Below are 20,502 nucleotides of genomic sequence, written 5' to 3' on the forward strand. Positions count from 1 at the left end.
AGGAGGTGGAGCTCCAGCCGGACCCTGAAGAATGAACGTGACTATGAACTGAAAGCATTCCAAGCAAAGGGACCAGCTGAGCCGAGGCCCTGAGGCAGGCACTCAGAGTAGGGGTGAGGGGCAGATCAGCGGGCTGGATGGAGGGCACAGACTGGGCAGTGAGGAAGTGAGTTGGACATGCCCCCTAGAGGCCAGATGGCAGAAGGAGGAGGAAGCTTGCACTTTGCTTCCAACTTACTAAATCCCTGAGCAGATTCCTGCCGTACTTCCGTTCCTCAGTTTCCCTCAGATCTCCCTGGACTTCCAGACACAGCAGGGCAGTGCCTCAGTGGAAGGGCCTGCCTTTGGGGAGGCTGTGGGCAGGTGCCAGGATCCTAGGCTCCCTGGGAGTCGGCGGGCAACTGGGCAAGGGCACTGGTGCTGGACCCAGGCCTTCTCTTTGGCTGGGGAGAGCTGACCTCAGACTCCAGGGGCTTGCCAGGAGTCTCCCCCAGCCTGGGAGGAGGGGAGATCGGGCCCTCTGGGGCAGACCCTCCTATGGGCTAAGGGTCTGGCTCCCAGAGCAGACTCTGGAGCTGAGAGTTTGGAGGGTGGGCCTCCCCTGTCCTTCCTATCACCAACTACTGCTTTTCTTCTCTCAGGGAAGGGGGGAAGGGGTGGCCATCCGCAAGGGCATGGGCCAGCTCAGAGCCGGACATAAGGAGGTGATCATTTGAGCCCTGCACGCCCGTGCCAGGCCTGTGATGCGTCGTGGGCTCTGTGTGCTGGTGCCCTTCTGAGTTCAGGCCCTCCCTGGAGCCCTGGGCTCAGCCCAGGTTGTGTTTGCTGTCCCTCCACTGACCCACAGCGGCCTTTCTCACCCTCTCCCTATGAGCACGGTGGTAGCCACAGGCTCTTCGACTCCTAATACCCAAGACTGAGCAAATCTCCCCAGCAGTTTGCACAGCGGCCAGCTCAAGCCCCGTCAGCCCGGGCCTGGCCTGGGTTCCCGCTTGGGAAGCCCAGAACTGTCTTCTGCAGGAATACAGCAACCACCCACAGCAGGAAGGGCAAGCCGCCTTCATGCAAAGTCTCTTCATGACCCCGGCTCCTCTCACCCTCGTAAATAATGAAATGATGGGCTTTGTGGGGTCCCGTTTTGTAGAAACTGCAGTTCTGGAAGAGAAGGTAGGAGACTTGGCCAGGGTCATGCCGCCAAGCCAGAGCTCAAACCCAGAGTCCTAGGCCCCTAGTCAAGCTCCTTTGGGGATAAGCCAGTGTTTCCTGTTCATGCCAGAAGGCAGATGTGCCAGGGCCTAGAGGATGTGGAGGAAGGGAGACCCACCCTGGGGGCCCAGGGGCCCAGGAGCCGAAAACACACAGGGGACTGTCTCTCTTCTTGCCTCCAGCTACTTTAATTGGCTGGGTCTGCCAGTGTAGTGACATTTACCTGGTGGGGAGGAGGGCCTCCTTCCTCTTGAATCGAGATGCTAAAAATAACTAGGCCCAGCTTCCCGGGGCCCCTGTCCAGCCAGCGCCTGCCTGCCCACCTCAGCGATCTTTTTCCTGGGTGCTGGAAGCTAATTGCTTTCTGAGCACGCGGTTCCTTGCGCTGAGGACTTCCTAGGGGTCGTGGCAGGAATGGCATTGCTCACTCGGCTCCGAAAGACTGAGAGGTCTCTGCAAGGCCTACCTGACCCCCAGGTATTGAAGCAATGGGCCCCTCCCTGAGCCCCTGCACCCACCCCCTTTTTCCCTGGGTGAAGTACCCTGCCAGGCTGGCCACCCTACCCCTACGTGTTTGGGCCCCTTTCTAGAGCTGCCAGAGTTTCTCCAGGGTTGCCTGAACTCTAAGGGGAGGGGAGGCCGTGCCCCTCATCCTCAGAGTTATCTGGTGCCCACCTCAAGTCCTAACACGGACACACAAGTTGTGGCCGCCTGCCTTCCTGCTGCCTGTTCATCCTGTTACACGAGCAGCCAAGAGGAGCCCAGGCTTTGGAGCTGGACACGTTTAAATCCAGCTGCGCGACCTTCGCAAGTTTCTGAGCCTCTGTATTCTCATCTGTGAAGTGGGCATCATCAGTGATCTGGTTGTGTTGTTGTCAGAATGAAATGAGGTAATTTGCAGAGTGGCGGATGAAGACAGCTGGGCCCGCAGGGCCACTAGGAGGCCTGAGTACCTCTAGGGGCTTTCCTTTCTCTTCCCTTCCTCTTGCTATGGTATCAGCAGGCCCTAGTAACCTAATAAATGTGGTTGATGTGTTCGGACCGGAGGGGACAGTCTTGATCCAGACTGAGGATCAGGGACTCAGTCTCCCTGGGAGCAGGGGTCCCTTGCCTGTTCCTACACAACCCCAGAGCGGCCTGCTAGGCCTGCCCCGCCCGGGTGTTTGTCTACTTCTTGCCCTGGGTCAGTGTAACCAGAATTGTGTTGACACTGGCCTACAGGTCCCTGGCTGTGGGGTCAGCCCCGTGGAAACAGAAGTGGTTCTCTGGGCTCTGTACTTGCTAGCCGTGGGCACCCAGGCCAGTGGCTGAGCTCATCCGTGAGTTCTGCATGTGAAAATGGGGGTAGTGGGGCGCCTGGGTGGCGCAGTCGGTTAAGCGGCCGACTTCAGCCAGGTCACGATCTCACGGTCCGTGAGTTCGAGCCCCGCGTCAGGCTCTGGGCTGATGGCTCAGAGCCTGGAGCCTGTTTCCGATTCTGTGTCTCCCTCTCTCTCTGCCCCTCCCCCGTTCATGCTCTGTCTCTCTCTGTCCCAAAAATAAATAAACGTTGAAAAAAAAAAAAAAAAAGAAAAGAAAATGGGGGTAGTAACGGCCCCTGCCCCGTAAGCGCTGTGAGATTAAACTAGCACAGATATACAGTGGGGTGTGGCTCGGGGAGAGCACTCAGGGTGCATTAGCCAGTCCTCATGGTACTAAGATAGCAGCAGCAGTCAGTGGTAATAACCGTGGCCGCCTGCCATTTGTTGAATGGTTAGTTTCAGGTGCTGTGTCAGGTGCTAAGTACTTTACATACATTATTTAACTTCATCCTCGTGACAGCCGTGCACAAGGTGCTCTTATAAGCATCGTGTTCCAGATGAGGAAACCGAGGCACAGAGGGGTCACGTGCAATCTAAAAGTGGTAGAACTAGAAACCCGAACTTAGATTCAGCCCTGCTAGGGTGACCAACAGTTAGGGTTGGCCCGGGACCACCCCGGTTTTAGTACCGGGAGTTCCGTATCCCACACACCTCTCCATTGCTGCCACACCAGGACAGCTGACCATGCGAGCCCCATCTAAATCCTAAGCCCTGCCCGCCCCTCTGGACTCCCTCCTTGGTTCTGGGGCTGGCTGGTGCACTCTGGGCTCTGGAGGTCCTGCTCCCGCTGGGCCCCTTCCCCCACCTCACAGATTCCACTTCTAGACTGTCCTCCTTGCCCATCCCCCACAGCTTGGCTGCAGTTCCCCACCCCCACCCCCATCCAGCTTCCTCCTCTCCCTCTCTCCCATCTGCCAGCAGGAGGACTGTGGCTGTGCCCCCACCCGCACCCCGACCAGTCTTCACTCTGCCCATGTGCACTAAGGGCTTTGGCACCTCTGCTCCTGGCTTTCTAGAGATGCTCTGGAGACCTCTTCCTTAAAAGAAGGAAGGCGGAGTGAGTCCCCACCCCCAGCCCTGGCCCAGGCAGCCTGGCGAGATCGCACTGGCCCTCCTTCCGGTGAATTGATGGAGGGCACTGCTGACAAAGGAGAAAGGTCAGCAGGGGGACAGAGCCGAGGTGGTGGCAGCCTGCTGGCCGGCACTGCCCTCCCCCACGTCAGGGCTTTCTAGGGGGCGGGGCCCAGTGCTCCTTGGGGTCTGGTCAATTCCTATTGACTCAGGCAGCCACTGGCTCAGCACGGCTGAACAGCCGGGCCCCCAGAGGACTAGGGGAGACGCCTGGGTCATTCTTGACACCTCCCTCTCCCTCACCCCCACATCCAACAGTCATTTCGACCCCTGACCCATCTCTGAACCTGCGTCCTCCTCACCATCCCCACCTTCTGCTGGCATTCGGGTCTGACCATCTTCTTGCCTCTCAACTACTCAACCCTTCCCGGCCCTCTGCTGCCCTCCCTGGCTTCCCACTGTCACCAGGAATAAAGCCCAAGTTCCAAGGCTGACATTAAGGCCCTCCTTGGGTTCAGTGAGCCTGCCCGGAGCTGCCTTCGCTGAGGACGTCCGTCTGCCTATACCCTCCCCGCCCTCCGACAAGGGCCTCTCCCAGCCCTCTCTCCCTGCTCGGGTGTCTCTCCCTGCAGACATGTCTTTCCAGGGCCTGGCCCACCACTTTCGTCCCCAGGACTCTGTCCTCTGGGGGAGGTTGGAAGAGGTCATCTGTGAGGTAGCAGCACCCTGAGGGCCAAGCCTGCAGCAACAGCCTGTGACCAGGACCCTGGCCCGAGTCATTGCCCACTCCATGCCTTTCCTCTGACTCCCCCTTAAGCCTTCCGTAGGGCAGGAGCCACCTGTCTCCCCAGCTCACACAGGGGCTAAGCCCCAATGAGGGCAGGAGGCACAGTGGTTAGCGTGCAGGCTCTGGGACCCGACCCCAGCTCTATCACCTACTAGCTGTGCGACCTTGGCAGTCACTTAACCTCTCTGAGCTTGAGTGGTCCTAATTGTGGGATATGGGTAGTAATAGTCCCTCCTTCGCGGGATGGTGAGAGTCAGTGTAATGACAGGTGTTGAGTATTTGCAGGGCCCTGGAACATCTTACGGATCAATAAAGTCATCTCTCTTCCTTACCATCAGAGCAGGCAGCTACCCTATTCAGGAGATGGGGGGCCTGCCCTCCAAATGGGCTCCTCCTGGTGATTTTGTTGGACCTTCCGCTTCTGCCCCCTCACCGCCCCCTCTTTGCCCTTCATCCTGTCCCAGCACTGCTCCCTTCCATCCCCTATGACCCCAGGAAACCCAGACCTCCCTAGCTTCATGCTGTCACCGGCACACCTGCCTTATCCACCCTGTGTCCACAGGATGCCTTCAGAGCAGGGGCCAGGATTTATTATCGGTTTCCCCCGCGGCCCCTCACAGGTGCCTAGAGCACAGTAGGTGCCTAATAGTTGTTTCCCGGATTGAACTGATGTTCACCAAGCCAAAGTCACCTCTAAGAACAACACAGCAAGGAGCAGCCGGCCCCCGTGCTCATCTGCAAACTGCCGAGGGGCACTTCTGAGCTAGGGGTGACACTAGGTGAGATGCCTGCCCACCCTAGCGTCCTCGGTGCACTCGGGGGAGGCGGGGAGGGGACTGGGGCGGCGCCACGGTTTGACCACCGTGTTGGAAGGGGTTTCGAAGCCCGTGCCTCGCACCCTCCTCTGAACTGTCTTATTTGCCTGGGTCCTTTCCCCACCCCCACGGTTTTCTGTGAAATTGTGTTATTATATTTAAACAAATCAATTCCACTGCAGAGTTTTCCTGTCCTAATGGTGAGTGTGCGGCACAAATACCATTGATCCCTCACAGCCCTGAAAAACAGTTGATGGATAGCACCCGGGCTGGTCTTTGGAGAGGCACTTAGAGCAGCTGTGTGCAGCCCCCTCTGCTCCCCCACACCCACGCCGCCCCCCCATCACGACCCCACCCCCCCCCCGAATGTCGAGGTTGTGCAATGAAAGGACACCCCCAGCGCTGCCAGGGGTGGAATGTCAGCACAAGGAGCCGGCCCCTTGTGCTGGTAAAACAATCACAGTGCAGATTTTTATTGATTTTGGCCGAAGGCAGGAGCGAGGCTTACGGAGCAAAGAAGGGGTGCGGTGTGATCTTTGTCTTTCCTTACAAGTTCAGAGCTCTGTCCCGAGTGACGAGTGACGGCAGACAGCAGCTCAGGCACCATCTCCAGACCTTGATGGCGCTGCTTTTTATTAAAGGGGCTGGAGGGCTGGCTGGGCTGGGGGAGTGTGAGGTTCCCCTTGATGAAGTCCTTCGGGAATCCTGCTGTTCAAAGTCACCGCACAGGGCTCTGCCTTGCAGGTCACCGTCACGGGCTTGTTTGAGCTTTATAATGGCCCCAGGTTCGGGCGGACAGGTATTACTACTCTAGTTTAGAGATGGGCAGCCTGAGTCAAGGGCAGTCACTAGAGCAGGGGAAGGGCTGCTGCCTTCTGCGGCCAGAGGAGCCCCAGGCCCTGAACGCTCCCGTCTCCCTCCCGCACCAGCAATGACAGGAAGTTCCTCTGACTACCAGCCTTTCTGCTGTCCCTTCACCTGTTCCTGGGCTTTCTGTCTGTGGAGCCCAGGTTGGCAGCCGGAAGGGCCTATGTGGTCATCATGCAAGGGTCTCAAATCGGCACTCCACGGCATGCCACACAAGCCTGTGCACTGGGCCGGGGTAAGGCAGGAGGGAGCAGCAGGGACTGTGGCGAAGGAGAATGCCTGCCTCGCCTAAATCCCTAAGAGCACAGAGGTTTTAATAACTCCATGCCCATGAAACTGTATGGGACGGGACTGTGGGCTGAATTTGTCACTGCCCGTCCCCCATTCTAGTACAGGCCTTTGTTCGGGAGACGAGAATGTGTGGCCTGGAGTTGAGAGTGCCTCCTCAAGGTCACAGTGCAAGGCCACAGAGTTAGGATTTGGGTCTGGGAGGAGGTGGGGCCTCTGGCAGTGCTGTCTCCCGTCCCCCTGGGCTTGGTGAGGCCACCCCAGCAGTCAGGGTTAGGGGGCAGGGCAGGGCAGGGGGCTCTGTCCTAGAACAGATAGGCCCCTCACTCAGGAGACCCAAGAGTGGCCCAGTGTGCCTTCCTTCCCTACACTGTCAGAGCACTTATACCCCCACCCCAACCCCCCGCAGACAAACCTCCTGTCCCCTGTAATCAGGTTAGCTCCCTGCTCTGTGCTCCCTCAGCTGAGCTGAACCAGCTGCCTCTAATGGCCTGTGGCTCTCCCCCTCTCCCTGGCTCTGGGGGTGGGGGAGGGAAGGTAAGAAATGAACCATGAGTGGGAAAGGGCTACCTTGCTCTCTGCATTCGGACCTTTCCATGGCTCCTAGGATCAAGTCCAAACCTTTAGCCTGGCATCCAGGACCCACTGCCATGAGGCCCTGCTTATCCTCCACACCCCTGATAATGCTCTTTCCTATGGTCATGGGATGCTATGTCCCACCTCCTGGTCTTTGCCCGTGCAGGTCCTTTTGCTACTTCCCACTTTCTCGGAAAACTCCTATGCAACCCTCAAAACCCAGCTCCCATCTCTTCCTCTGGGCTGCCTCCACTCAGGACTCCTGCCTCTGTACTCCCACTGGAGACTCCCCTGGTCTGGAATGTAATCCCCGTGTTTGGGTACTTTATTCTGCACCTGGTGCTGCTGAGTTCCTGGAGGAAAAGGAGAATATTTTAGAAGAATATGCCTCCGGATGCAGTATGGAGAATGCTCAGTGAAGGACTAGGGCCAGAAGAGAAGAAAGAAGTAGGGACCAGGGTTAGAAAAGAGACAGGAGTGCACCGAACAGCTGTTCCCAGCCCGTCCACACAGCTCCAACCTACTTCCTGTCAGGGAGGCCATTCCCAGGGACACATGCAGGGCCTGAAATAGACACGTGGGGGCCTTGGTGGTACACTTCCACAGCCCAACACTGAGCGCCAAGCACCCCTCCACTCCTTAGGTGTTGAAACTCCTCTCCTCCCAGGACCCTGCCCTTGCAGCCAAGACCCCCTTCCCCAGCCATGCCCAGGCCTTTTCCCTCCGTTCCTGCTAACTTTGTTTTATAAATAAACGATATAAATAGGCCCCTCTGATTCCTCGGAGTGCACAACGTTTAAGGACGGGGGCACGGCTGCAGGCATAATTGTACTACCAAATCCATCAGCTGCCTAATTACCATTTATTTTGCATTTATTTCTGCTAATTAAAAAGAGAGAAACTCCTAACAACTTTTACGTAAATACTATATTTGTTCTATGTAAAGATGGGATGCTAATTTGTTGGTGATTAGCTGATTATCTAATTTTGTAGCTGTCACACAGGATGGCCCTGTCCCCCCTTGGCACCCCAGAAGCCACTTGAAGCCCCTGGTCAGGGATGGGACGGATAGGTCCAGGGAGGTCTCCGTAGGTGGTTAGAAGGTCTGGCTGAGGCCCAGAGGCCACCAGGAGCATCACATGTCACCAGGGTTCAGAGAGGCTGAGAGGAACCTTTGGCTCATTCACTGTTTCTGTGCAGATGAAGAAACTGAGGCCCAGAGAGGTCTAGCATCCTGCAGGAAAACAGTAGCAGAGACAGACTCCTGACACAGGTGTTTAGGCTCCCCTTCCAGCGCTCATCCCGCTGTATCGTGCTAATGTCGGGAGGAATTTGCAGGGAGATGGCTTTGTCTGCAGCCCAGAACTATCTGCACCAAACTCCAGCCCCAGTAGAGGAAAGATGTCGTCTGGTCTGAGCTGATGACCAAACCAGACCTTCTGTGTACCCTTCTGGAAACATACACCTTCTCCCACTCCCCCACCCAGCTCTGGGCTCTGCTCCCACAGGCCCCTGAGCACACCTACAGAGGCTTGCCCCCCAAGTCCAGGCCAGCTTCCCCGGGACCTGCCTCCGCTCATGGTATCGGGCTTTGAGCTCTGTGGGCTACCAGGACCTCTGCGAGTGTCTGAATTTCAGATCTTAAGATTATGTGTTTATTTTCATGGGAATTAGAAAAAATACAGAATTAATATAGCAAACCCGTGATTTCACAGACTGTATTGCTTTGAATGAGAGTAAGTAAAAAGAAAGTGATTTAAATAACAAAACGTAAATAATTTAGAGGGAACACAGATGTGGCTTGAAGTATCTAGTAACTGAAGCTGGGGACATGCTCAGGGAGGGTGTGAGAACACCAGGTCCAGAGGCCAGGCGGGCGAGGCCGGGGTCAGCAGCAGGGACCTGAGGTCAGGGTTGGCCAGTCCCTGGCCTGTGGGCCCCCACTGTCCCGTCTCACACCCAGGCCAGCAGTGTCCCTGGATCATGCCCTTCTCTCCTAGCCCTGCAGTCTGTAGGAATCAGTCCACCTCAAAGGAATCATTTGTCCTCAGAAGCAGTCTAACGGTGGCCGGAGAGGTCAGGACCAAGGTCGGCATGGCCCACTGGAAATCTTGGAGGCCAGGGACCCAGTCCTGGGTCCCTCTGTACAATGGGAGACGGTTGTCTTTTCCTCTTAGGGCTGCTGAAAGGACTCTGAGGGCCATGTGCAAAGCGCCCCTCAGAAAATCACTCCGCGTAGCTGGTGGTGAGCCCAGTTACCCGCCCAGGGCCTCCCTTGGCCACCCTCCGTCGCCACGGTGTCTATGTGAGGTGACTGCCGCCAGAGATCTCCAACTCATCTGCCCTTTTATCGCCCGGCACACAATCGGGGGAAGCCTGGAAGGCTAGGGGGTGCGGGCAGATGGAAAACAAAGAGAGAAAACAAAGGCACTGTTCCGAGGAGGCTAAAAGGCAGGGTGCGTCCTCCTTCTCAGCCTGGCCCACCAGCACCAGGCCTTGACCGTTCCCCAGGCTGCTGGCAACTCGCCTCACCCCTACAGAAACCAGCCTTGGACCTCACATGAGGCCACCACTCACTGGGTGACCCGGGGGAAGCCACAGTTCTCACCATGTCTGTAAAATGAGGGAGTTGGACAGCATGCTGTGTGACCTTCAGCGAACCCCACTCCTCACCCCCCGGCTGAGGGTCTCTTTGGGTGGGCCCAGCCCATCTCTAGGACACCTCCCTAGCCGCTCGAAGTCAAATGGGGTGCCCACTTTTGCCCATAGAGAGGACGGCAGCAGAGTAAGGAAGTGGGGGGGGGGCCCTGTTTACTGCCAAGCTCTCGGTGCTGGTATGTAAGGATTTGTGCAGAATGAATGAAATGGTTTAATCGGAGGGGGCTTAACTCAAATGTCTTCCCTTGGCCGCCGCTGCTGTCGGAGGCTCTGAGTCAGAGAAAACTCTCCCGGGCCCTCCAGAGCAGTACCAGTGAGCAGCGGTTGAGGGCTGGTAACTGTACCAAGGCCAGGCTATCTGGGTTCACATCCTATCTGTGTGACCCTGGGCTGGTCTCTTAACCTTGCTGTGGCTGTGTCCTCATGTGTGAAAATAGGTATAGTATGAACTTGGCAGGTTGTGGGGAGATTAAATGGGTTAATTCACATGAAGGACTTAGAATGGTACCCGATAAAGGTCCATTAATGTTAGGTATCGTTATCATTGTCAGTTGCATGTTATATATTGCATATATAGATATATGTTATTGATCAGAGGCAGACTCACCGGGGAAGTCGTCAAGCTCTAGTCTCCAGGCCCCACCCGGCACCGCCCTGGGGACGGTGGGGGTTTTGCAGGCAGCCGTGGAGTGTTCCAGGTGGGGCAGGGCGGCGAATTTGCTGTCAGGAACATGTCTGTGTGAGCATCTCCCGTAAATGGTTTAGAGGGGCTTGGACTCCTTAGGTTCTAGGAATTTGTTGTTGTTTCTTTTCTCGTTTTCAATATGTATTTGTAGGGGCGCCTGGGTGGCTCAGTCGGTTAAGTGTCTGACTTCGGCTCAGGTCATGATCTCAAGGTTCGTGGGTTCGAGCCCCGCCTGGGGCTCTGTGCTGACAAACAGCTCGGGGCCTGGGACCTGCTTCAGATTCTGTCTCTCTCTCTCTCTCTGCCCCTCCCCTGCTTGTGCTCTGTCTCTCAACAATAAATAAATGTTAATTTTTTTAATAAATAAATATGTATTTGTAATTCTATATACATTTCCGAAGAGAACCCTAAAATAGTAGAAGCTCCAGGCCCTGCAAGCCTGGACGCCCTCCCCCACCGCTGCTTATTCCCATTTCCTTTATTGTATTTCTGAGGCCCAGCCCTGTGCTGCTCACCTTGTGACCCCAGCAGGAAGATGGCCCAGGCCTCTGGGCTGAAGGGGGCTAACTTCTCAGCCTGTAGGCTCTCCCCTGAGTACCCCAGACTGCGATCCACACCCCACACCCCACCCACAGGGCTCAAGGGAGCCCTAAGGAGAGCAAGCAGGGAGAATGCGACCCTCGACGAAGGTCTCCTGCAGAAGACCCCGGATGTGCAGGGCACAGAGCCCTGTGCCTGAGTGCCCCTGTGCTGCAGGCTGGAGCCCTGTCCTCTCTCCTCCCCCCTCTTCCCTCTTCTGCCCCATGTGGGCCCCAGTGGGCAGGCACAAGGGGCGGTTGGGGTCGTGGGAAGCAGGTTGCTGAGTTGGAACAGTTGCCCCCAAGGCTGTCACCAGGGTGGCTGGCTGTATGCCAAGTCCCAGGTTCAGTGCCAGGTGGGGGCCCAGCCTGGTCCCTGCCCCCTGAGAGCTCTCGAGGTAGCTGGAACCACAAGATTCACACCTGGAAGGGCAAAGAGTGGGCAGGGGGAGGTGGTATGAGACCCTGTCACATCAAGAACCGTAGAGAGAGCGCAGGGGTCGTGAAGGCTGGACACTTATGGAGGGCCTCCTGGAGGACGGGCCCTCACTTGGGGAGGCCCCCGGAGACGTGGGTCCTGTGGACCCTGGCCCCTCCACCAGCAGCAGGGCCTCTCGGCCTGGGCTCTGACAGGGACATTTATAACTCACAGCTGTGCGGTCCTGGGCCCAACTGACTGTGGTAAACCGATCAGGCTTCAGGAAGTCAGTCCCGAGGCCACTCCCCACCCCGACCCCACACTCTCCTTCACCTCCTGACACCCACATCCTGTTCTCAGCGGGAGGGGCAGGCACCGGGGCACAGGGCTGGGGGCCCAGTCAGGGTCTCCAACCTTCGGGCAGAGTGGGAAAGGACGGAGGGGGCTCAGTGAGGTCCAAGAACTAGAAGCCAGGGCCTCTGGGGTCACCCGGCTCTACCCCTCGAGGCACACCTGGGGACATTCAGGCCCAGAAAGGCCACCCTGGAGCCACTGGAGCTCAGGGGGACATTCTGTGCTTTCAAATCTAACTGGAGAGGCGGTTATGCCTCTAGCCCCTGCTGACCCACTCTGGCCTGAGGGAGCCTGATGGAAGGGGCAGATGTGAACCAGAGGCCTCAGAGAATGTTGGGAGAAGACATCTTGGACCCTGGTCCTCGGCGTGGCCTGCAGCCCTCCATGGGGACACCCCATCCCGGGACCAAATTCTTCACAAGACCTTAGTGCTCACCTGGCTAGATTCTCACAGCAGAGTTCACGTTTGGCGAAAGAAACGGTCTTGCCCAGCGCTGGGAAGAAAGGACAGTATTAAGTTCCTAGCCCATCGTGACTTTGACCCCCTTGTACCTCCCTTGGCATTATATGCTAGCAGATTCCGGGGCCCTGTTAGCCAACCATCCCTCCCCATGACTCTTTCTCCTTCTGTACAAAGAGAGGGTTGATAAACAACAGTGAGTTTGCCAAAGCTTGGCCCATAGAACTCTGGTAACCTGTGACAGGGTCCCGGAATGAGATAGTCCCCGAAAGACCTCCGTTTTTCTTTCATTGGTTTTATATTCATTAAGGTGTATTGGCAATATAGGACTAGCATATCAAACCACTTATTTCGTGGACAAGGCCAGATTTATTGAAGCTAAAAAAAAAAAGAAAGTGACTTGAAGTAAAGGTAAATACTAAGTCAAAATATATATATATATATACTAATTAAATCATTGTACAGCTAGGACTCAGCTGGGACCAAGAATCACGAAGGTCAGGGACTGGGCTGGTTTTCTGAAGAGGTACGTGCACAGAAAATGGCTCCAAGTGCCGGTCACAGATCTGGTGAGCAGTTCATAATGAGGAAGGAATTCAGGCAGGGGTCAGAGAGTGGCTTTAGAAGTGGCTGCCGGCCGGCCGTGTGAGATAATTCCCCGGAGCCAGGCACAGCAGAGAGGAGACACTGTGGGGGCCTGTGGCTGGCTAAAAATACCCCAACAGCTTCTCCCTGTCACCCTGCCTGGGGGCCGCACAGGAAGGCCATGGCTTTCTGCTTTTCTCACCAGGAAGAAAAAGACAACAACACGAAAGCCGCCAAGCCCCAGAAGAAACAAAACCTAGATAGGTTTTTTTAGTTTTAAAGGCTCCCGCTAGGTGGAGTTGGCCGGCTCGCCCGAGCACCGCAGGGTGGGGGAGACAGGGCCCCCGATAAATCAAGGCATCCCGGGGTGTGCGTAAGTGGCCTGAGAGGCCGCTGAGATTAGCCTGGTTGTGGGGGACCGAGGTGGGAGGGAGTGGACTACTGTCCGTGTCCCTGGCTATTCACACGTGTCCCGTCTCTCTGTACCCAGGACAAGTGGCAAGAGCCTGAGGGTGTCAGACCAATGCTGTGAGGGGCGTGGGGAAGAGAGCCGCTGTCCTTCACTTAGCTGCCAGACCCAGAAAGGTAACGACAGACCCCTGCCGCCTTCCCCTGAAACCTGGCCAGGGGCGTGGTAGCGATGTTGGGGTGGGGAGTGGTCCCCGAGCTGAGGGTTGTCAGCCTTTCCTCCCAGCCCCTGACCCGGGCTTCTCTGTAACTCCTTGTGTGTGTCCGGCACAAAATGCTTCCGGGCTTCAGTGTGTCCATCTCTGAAATGGGTCACTATTTATTCCAATTCTTGAGGACTCTGTGAATGAATCAGTTGGTCCGGATTGTTATTTGGGCTTAATCTGTCTTAGCAACCTGGTTCACTTTGAACTCCATGGGCATGGCCAGGAGTCCTAGGCCTGGTGGATTGAGCAGTAAGGCCACAGGTCAGCGGGGCCAGACGGGGCTCGAGAAGAGAGGGTTTTCGAAGGCAGAACCAGCCAGACATGTGAGTCATTGGAAATGTGGCTGTGGACTCCTTTGTGGCAGTATTTGAAACTTCGGAGTGATTTCCCTGGCAGCTCTGGGCAGGAATGGTTATCGGTATTTTTAGACTGCAAAGACCAAGGCACAGGGAAGTGAACGGTCCTTCCGGGGGTCACACAGCAAGGTCTGGTCACCAGCAAAGTGGCTCAGCTTTACCCTGTCTGCCATGATCAGTTTCTGCACTTTGACTTCTGTTACCCTGCTCTGGCCTGGTCCATTCACCCTGTAGAAGTCTGGCTGTTGAGCCCAAGCAACCAGCAGCTCTATTCTGTGATCTGGTGGGACCCACCCCTCCATCCGTCCATGCTCTCACCACCCATCCTTACCATTCACTCATCCCTCCGTCCGTCTACCCCTCAGCTCGTCCACCTATCCTTCCGGCCATCCATTTAGTCATTAGCTCGCACATCAAACACTCACTGACTCTTATACCAAGCCAGGCCTGAACTAAGGGCTGGGTTTTGAAGGTGTATCAGCTCCAGCCCTGCCCTGAGACGGTGCAGTCGGCAGTGGGGGCAGACACGTGATCCCAGAGCTGGGCCCAGTTCCATAAGTTCAGCGCTCAGGGCTTGTGTAGTATCCTTGATTGCGTGGGGAAGGGAAGAGGAGAGGCCATGGGCTGGTTCTGCAGGCAGGCATTCAGGGAAGGCTTCCTGGAGGAAGTGACATTGCTCATTGATTCACGCCCCAAATGTTCCTTGAGAAAGTCTCCGTGCAGGGAACTGCTTGATGTTGTGGAGACACAGCAGGGAATAAAATGAACAAAACTTCCTTTCCTCATGATGCTTACCTTCTCATGAAGAGGCAGGGACAGTAAATACCTAAAACGTGATTTATGATACGTCAGGTGATGCTGAGTTCTAAGAAGGAAAGTGAGCAGAGTAGAGGAACAGTCTGCCGGGTGGGGTAAAGTGGACACCTTTGGACAAAGGATGGTCATGGACAGAGACATAAATGGAAGGAGGGAGCGAAACGGGTGCTTGGCATGTTCAAGGCAGTAGGAGGGAAGCCATGTGGCTGCAGTGAATGAGGGGCTGGGAAATCAGAGAGAGCCTGGGGGACCCACTCCTGCAGGCAGACGAGAGTGGAGCGGGGACGTGGCTGGGACCCACATAGAGAGGGTGACAGCTTGGTCTAGGGGTAGCAGGGGAAGGGATGGGGGGCCATGGGAGTCCGAATGTACTCCAGAGACCTTGCAGACAGGCTTGCCTGTGGACTAGAGGTGCTGGATGAGAGAAGACAGGGACAGTCAAGGAAGGCTCTTGGGTTCAGGACAGGAGCCACTGGTAGAACAGAGAGGTCATTTTCTCAGCCAGGAATGATGGTGGGGGAGGGCTGAAGGAAGCCGAGGAGTGAACTTGGAGATGCCTTTGAGACACCCAAGTGAAAAGCTTGAGTAGGCAGTTGGATATATGAGTCTGGGAGGCAGAGAGGTCCTGACTGGAGCTAGAAATGTGGGAGCCGATGTGTACAAAAGAGGTTGCGAGCCATGAGGCTGATGAGGTCACCTCGGGACTGAGTGGAAAGAGAGCAGATCGGAGGCCTGAGTCTGAGTCATGGGCATCCAGCCCTTGGAGGGAGGGAAGAGACGATGGAGGCAGAAAGGGAGACAGAGAAGGTGCAGCCAGGTACGCGGGAGAACCGAGAGAGCAGGCTCTTGATGGAAGAGGGGAATTTTGCTGGCAACGCAGGGGAAGGACACCCCAGGCCCAGGGAACAGCTCAGATGCCTCACTCAATGAGCCCTATTTGGAGAGGGGTGGAAGGGAGGGAGGAGAAACCAGGGGGCCGTGAGCGCCCAGGCTGAGGGTGAGCCCACGTCCCTCCGGGGATCCTCCCTGTCACCTGGGCCGGCACTCTCTGGTCTCAGCTGAGTCCCTTGCCCTGATGTCTGCACACTCTGCACTTTTCTTTTAAGAAGCTTCTACCTGTCCTGACCTCCCACCTCCTCTGTGAGGCTCTTGGGCTCAGGAGACCTCCCCCTTGCCTGGAGCACTTGTCTGAAAACACAGGGCTCAAGGCGGCTGCTCTGAGCTGCCTGCAGGGGAAGGGCACCCAGCAGCTTCCTATTGAATCTCTAAGCACTGCTGATCCTTTATCTTAAAAGAAACCGTAGAAACTTCCTGGACTATGAGTGTGTGTGTCAGAGCTGCTCGCTCACGCTCACCAGTTAGGGCAGAGGAGCTCTCTGCCTTTGGTGGGCGATTGTGCGTGAGTTTGGGTGGCGGGGGGAGGCATCCACCTTTGTGAGTCTGTGGCACCTTATGCTCAGCTCTCAGCTCACAGCGGAGGGAATGCCCACGTGCTGTCAGGGAAGGCTGCAGAGAGGAGCCGCTGCCTGGAGGCAGGACAGTTGCTCAGTGGGGCCCTAGAAGTGTGATGGGAGGAAGAGTGAGCATGTGGCCAGCTGGGGGCCGGGGGTGGTTCCAGGGGCACGGTCCAGCCCACCTGCCTGGGCATACGGCCTCGTATGACTGGGAGGTGGCCGAGGCCCAGGAGACTTCTCCCTGCTCAGAACAGGATGAGACCAGGCAGGGACTTGGGGGCCCCCTCCCGAGTTCCTTGGGGAGATGCCCCTCTGACTCTGCACCGGGGACAGGGGGACCTATGGGAAGCCGCTCTGATGATACTCGGCTCTGTGGCAGGAGGCTGCAGGTAATCGAATTAGTGTGCTGGGCGGATGGGACGAGTAATCCTGCGCCTTTAGACTCATTTTTCTTTAAGCCTGTCCCCACCCAGTCTCTCCCTAAATCCTTCCACTGCCTGGGTGATGTCCGGGTGGGAGTGGACTTATCTCCATTGAACAGATGGGTAAACCAGGACCAGAGAGGAAGACGCTTTCATGATGCCACGGCTAATAAGTTGCAGGGCAGAGCTCTGAACCGAGTCCATCTGAATCCCAAGCCCAGACTCTTAACCTCTGCCCTCCGTCATCCCCCCGGGCTCTCCTAGAATACCCAGACTTGCAAGGCACCTTCCTGTAAGCCTCCTCTCCAAATTCCTCATTTTTTTTCGGATGAGGAAACAGAAGCCCAGAGAAGGTAAGTTACTTGTCTGAGACCACACAGCAAGCCAAGGGCAGAACCCATAGCAGAATCTTCTCTGACCCCCTGCGTCCACTCAGCCCCGGCCCCCACTAGCAGGTGTAGGGATGCGGCCCTGGACTGGGCCCACTTCCCCTTGGAGCGCCCACAGCCTTCTGTCCTCCCGCAGCCTCTGGCACTCTCTCTAGTTGAAGGCACCAAGTTCCTCATCAGAAGGCTCTATTGTGCCTATTGTTTAAATATAGATTACTAATGAAATGCCTTTTCATTGCCTTCCCAGTGAATAGTTTCCGTGTAAAGTTAATTTGCAGTGTTATGTAAATTCTGTTTAACTTCAATCAAGTTTCTAATTATGTTTTTACCGCAGTAATTCCCATTTGATTTGTCATCTCCTGTTAGGTATTTAATGTTCGGTGGGCGGGGGCGCTTTCTCTGTCTCTCCGTTTTCCAGGGCCCTCTCCCTCCCTGACCCCGGGCTCCCTTTCCGGCTTTCTGCTTCTCCTCCCTGCCATCTTCGTCCCTGCCCCTTGCACCTAGGCTGTTACCCCCCATCCTCTCCTTCCCCTCCCTCCTCCCTTCCCTTCTACCCCTCGCTCTTTCTGGCTGTGTCTTTCCTCTCCCCTCCTCCTCTCTGCCTCCCCCCTGCCTGCCCCCTTTCCCACTGTCGGTTCTCCTGGCCCCCGACCCTGTTTCTCCAACCATTCCTCTTTTGCTCTTCCTCTATTTCTGTGTCTCTCCTGCCTCTCTCCACCCTCCCCCACCCCCGCCAGCTCTCTCTGGCCTCGTTTTTGCCCACGAGGTCTCCCGCTCGTCCCTGCACCCTCAGAAGCTGCCTGGGACAGACAGGGGTGACAGGTAGGGTTGGCTGGGTGTGCATCCCTGGGGAACCCAGGCCTGGCCCTCAGAAACCTTGTCAAGGGCTTTGTAGAAGACGGGCCAGCCCAGCGCTGGGGGCCCGGCCCCGGGAACCCTGGGTTGTGATAAGAACACAGACGCTACAGGCGGGCTCTCTGGGCCCACGCCTTACTAACCATGTGACCTTCAGGTTGCTGAGCCCTCATCTGTCACATGGGGTGACAGCATTACCTACCTAGTGGGGTCACTGTGAGAATTCGGTGAAGGACTTAGGAAGAAGGAAGGCAGGACTTCGCCAGGTGGCCTGGCCAGAAGTGGCTTCTATTTGAGAATTCCCAGCCACACCCCTTGTCTCTTTGTAGCCGCTGTGGCGGGTTTCTGTGCGGATGGAGTGCTGGGGGTCAGGTCTGAGGCCGGGGCCGGGGGCTGGTGGCATCCTGGAGCCTGTCTCAGCTCTGCCTGTCAAGAGATGTGACCCCCTTCTCCCTGGGTGGGCCAGTCTCGGGGCTGTGGGGACAGGGCTGCCATTCCCGGGAAGCATCTGAGGCACAGAACCCCCGGAGCCGGAAGAGCCCTCAAGACCCTGGCCTACAGGCTTTTCCCCGAACAGACCAGAGGCCTGTTCTCTTCCCTGGATGTCCCCAGGGCTGGGCCATGCGGTCCTGCTTCAGAACCCCTGATGGGAGAGTACAAGGCCTTGATAGGTCTGTCGCTGACTCCCGGGGAGACTCCTCCCTGAGCCTCGGCTCCCCTCCTGCCCCACATCCAAATGCTGGGCTTTGGGATTCTCCCTGGCGGGGCGGCCACAGTTTCCCAGCAGGCAGCTGCCCTCTGGGTGGGGAGGGCGGAAGGAAAACACCACACTGGAGGCCAGCAGGCTGGACGCAGGCTCCTCCCCCTCCTCCCCCAACTCCGCTCTCTTCCCATCCAGCATGTCCCTGGCGTGTCCAGGAAGCAGAAAGCAAGTGTTTGGAGAAGGCATTCTTCTGGGTGAAGAAAGGCAGGCCCAGTCACTTGTCCTTCAGAGACATGGGAACCTGAGCTGACCCAGTCCCTGCCCTGCTGGGCCACATGACCACCTGACCCACTGCGAGTGGTTGTGTGTGTGTGTGTGTGTGTGTGTGTGTGTGTGTCCATCGCTGGTTCAGGAAACCTTAGCCAGTCACGTGGCCGCTTCCCCTGTTTGTCTAAGTAAGCAGTTCAGGCTGGCTATAGCCAGGGGGCTGAGATACGGAGCCAGGGGAGGGGGCCACACTGGCATGGCTGGTGGACATAAGGATCACCAGGGACAGAGGGCAGCCTCTGGGTTTGGTGTGGGGGGGAATGGCCTGCTTCTGATCTCCTGCCCTCCTTGGGCCTCTCCTACCTCCATCTGTCAAGAAAAAGCATTAGGCTTGCTGACTACAGGAAACCCTCCCAGCCCTGAAACGTCCTCTGACCAGAAAGAGCTCAAAAGGGCCGAGCCCCAGGCTACGCAGAGGGGCTTGTGCGTATGTACCCACATCTGTCATATCCCCTGGAGCGAGTTGCTGAGTGCTGGCCCCTCAGCAGGCCTGACTCAGGCCTTCCCACATGCACCCAGCAGGCCACCGATGAGTTCAACAGACAGGTATTAAGCACCTACTGTGTGCCAGGACCTGAGCTGGGCCAGGCCAGGAGTAAGCTTGTCAGAACACAGATCTTCTGGAACTTCTGTGGAACCCCCACACCTGTGAGATATTTTCCTCCCATTGGATGGGCAGGATCGCCTTTTATTGCAAAGACCTGACGTACCTGTCACGAAGCAGCCGTGTCCCATGCCGCTGCCATTCCAAGAAGGTGGGGCCCCAGCACCAGGCAGGGCAAAGCAGGCAAGGTTCAGAGACAGTCCCTAGGGCCTCCCAGACTGAGCAGCTGGGGTGAGAGTCCCCTGCCTCCAGAGAAGGGGGAGCCAGAGCAGATGTAGGCAGAGTACAGAGGCCCTGAACCCCGGGTACCTTGCAGCCTTCTCGGAGGCCGCCTGGCCAGAGAGCCCCAGGAGAAACGGCAGCCCCAGGATCCCCGTGAGCATGGCCTCCCTCGGCCTTCCTCCAGGTTTGCCCAGCCAGCACGGCATGCCTTAGCTTTAGAGGACGCAGTCCCCTGGGACCTAGAGGAGGAGGGGGGCTGTGGTGGCCTGTGGGAGCCATGCATCTGAGAGCCCACCTGGGTTCATGGATCTGTTTGCCTCCTTCCTCCCTGCTTCTTCTCGTTCTCCTTCTTTTGACAAACACTTCCTGGCGGCCAAGTCTGTGCCAGGCCTGTGTTGCGTAAAAGACGCATCCCTGGCCCCGTGGATGGTCACTACCGCGCAGGCATCAAGCAACGGCCCAGGGCAGACCAAGGGTCCAGGCTAAGCTGATGACCAGGAAGGAGGCAGCCACTGGATCCCCCTTAGGGTGCAGCTGACCCCACAGGTTACCTGGGTTCTGGGCAAGCTTAGGCATACTTTCCCCAGATGGGCTGACGGAGCCCCCCCAGGTGCCCAGGATGAGGGGCACAGAGAGCATTGTCAGACCTTGCTTCTGTTGTGATCGGATTTGGGGGTGTTCAACCCAGAAGGGGCTCACGGGCCCATGAGCTCCAGGCCCCTCTGTTATAGCTGGTGCACTCCTATTCAAAAAAGGGAGAGAAGTGGGGTGGCCAGTGGCTGAGCTGGTGACACAGGCCAACCCTCCTGCCACCCACAACTGAACGTGGATCCTGGGCAAGGGTGGCTATAAGGTTACTAGGGCAAGAGTTCCAGGATACCACCTAGGGCTGTGTGTCCCGGCCTCAGCTTGCACGCCTCCAAAGTCAGGAAACCTAAAATTGCCCATGGCTGTCTCAGTAACTCTCCCTG

General features: G+C 56.9%; 1 protein-coding gene across 12 annotated transcripts in view; it reads left to right on the forward strand.

The window, feature by feature from the left end:
- Positions 1-20,502, forward strand: part of ZMIZ1 (zinc finger MIZ-type containing 1) — a 232,823-nt gene that overhangs the window by 54,178 nt on the left and 158,143 nt on the right. For 2 of the 12 annotated variants that reach the window (XM_045437807.1, XM_045437810.1), the window contains exon 3: positions 13,200-13,294. The exons of the other annotated variants lie outside the window; for them this stretch is intronic. The gene's annotated coding sequence lies outside the window, so the exon portion shown is untranslated. The remainder of the gene's footprint in view (positions 1-13,199; positions 13,295-20,502) is intronic. 12 annotated transcript variants of the gene reach the window in all.

This window comes from Leopardus geoffroyi, chromosome D2, assembly GCF_018350155.1.
Source record: "Leopardus geoffroyi isolate Oge1 chromosome D2, O.geoffroyi_Oge1_pat1.0, whole genome shotgun sequence".
Classification (NCBI taxonomy): Eukaryota; Metazoa; Chordata; class Mammalia; order Carnivora; family Felidae; genus Leopardus; species Leopardus geoffroyi.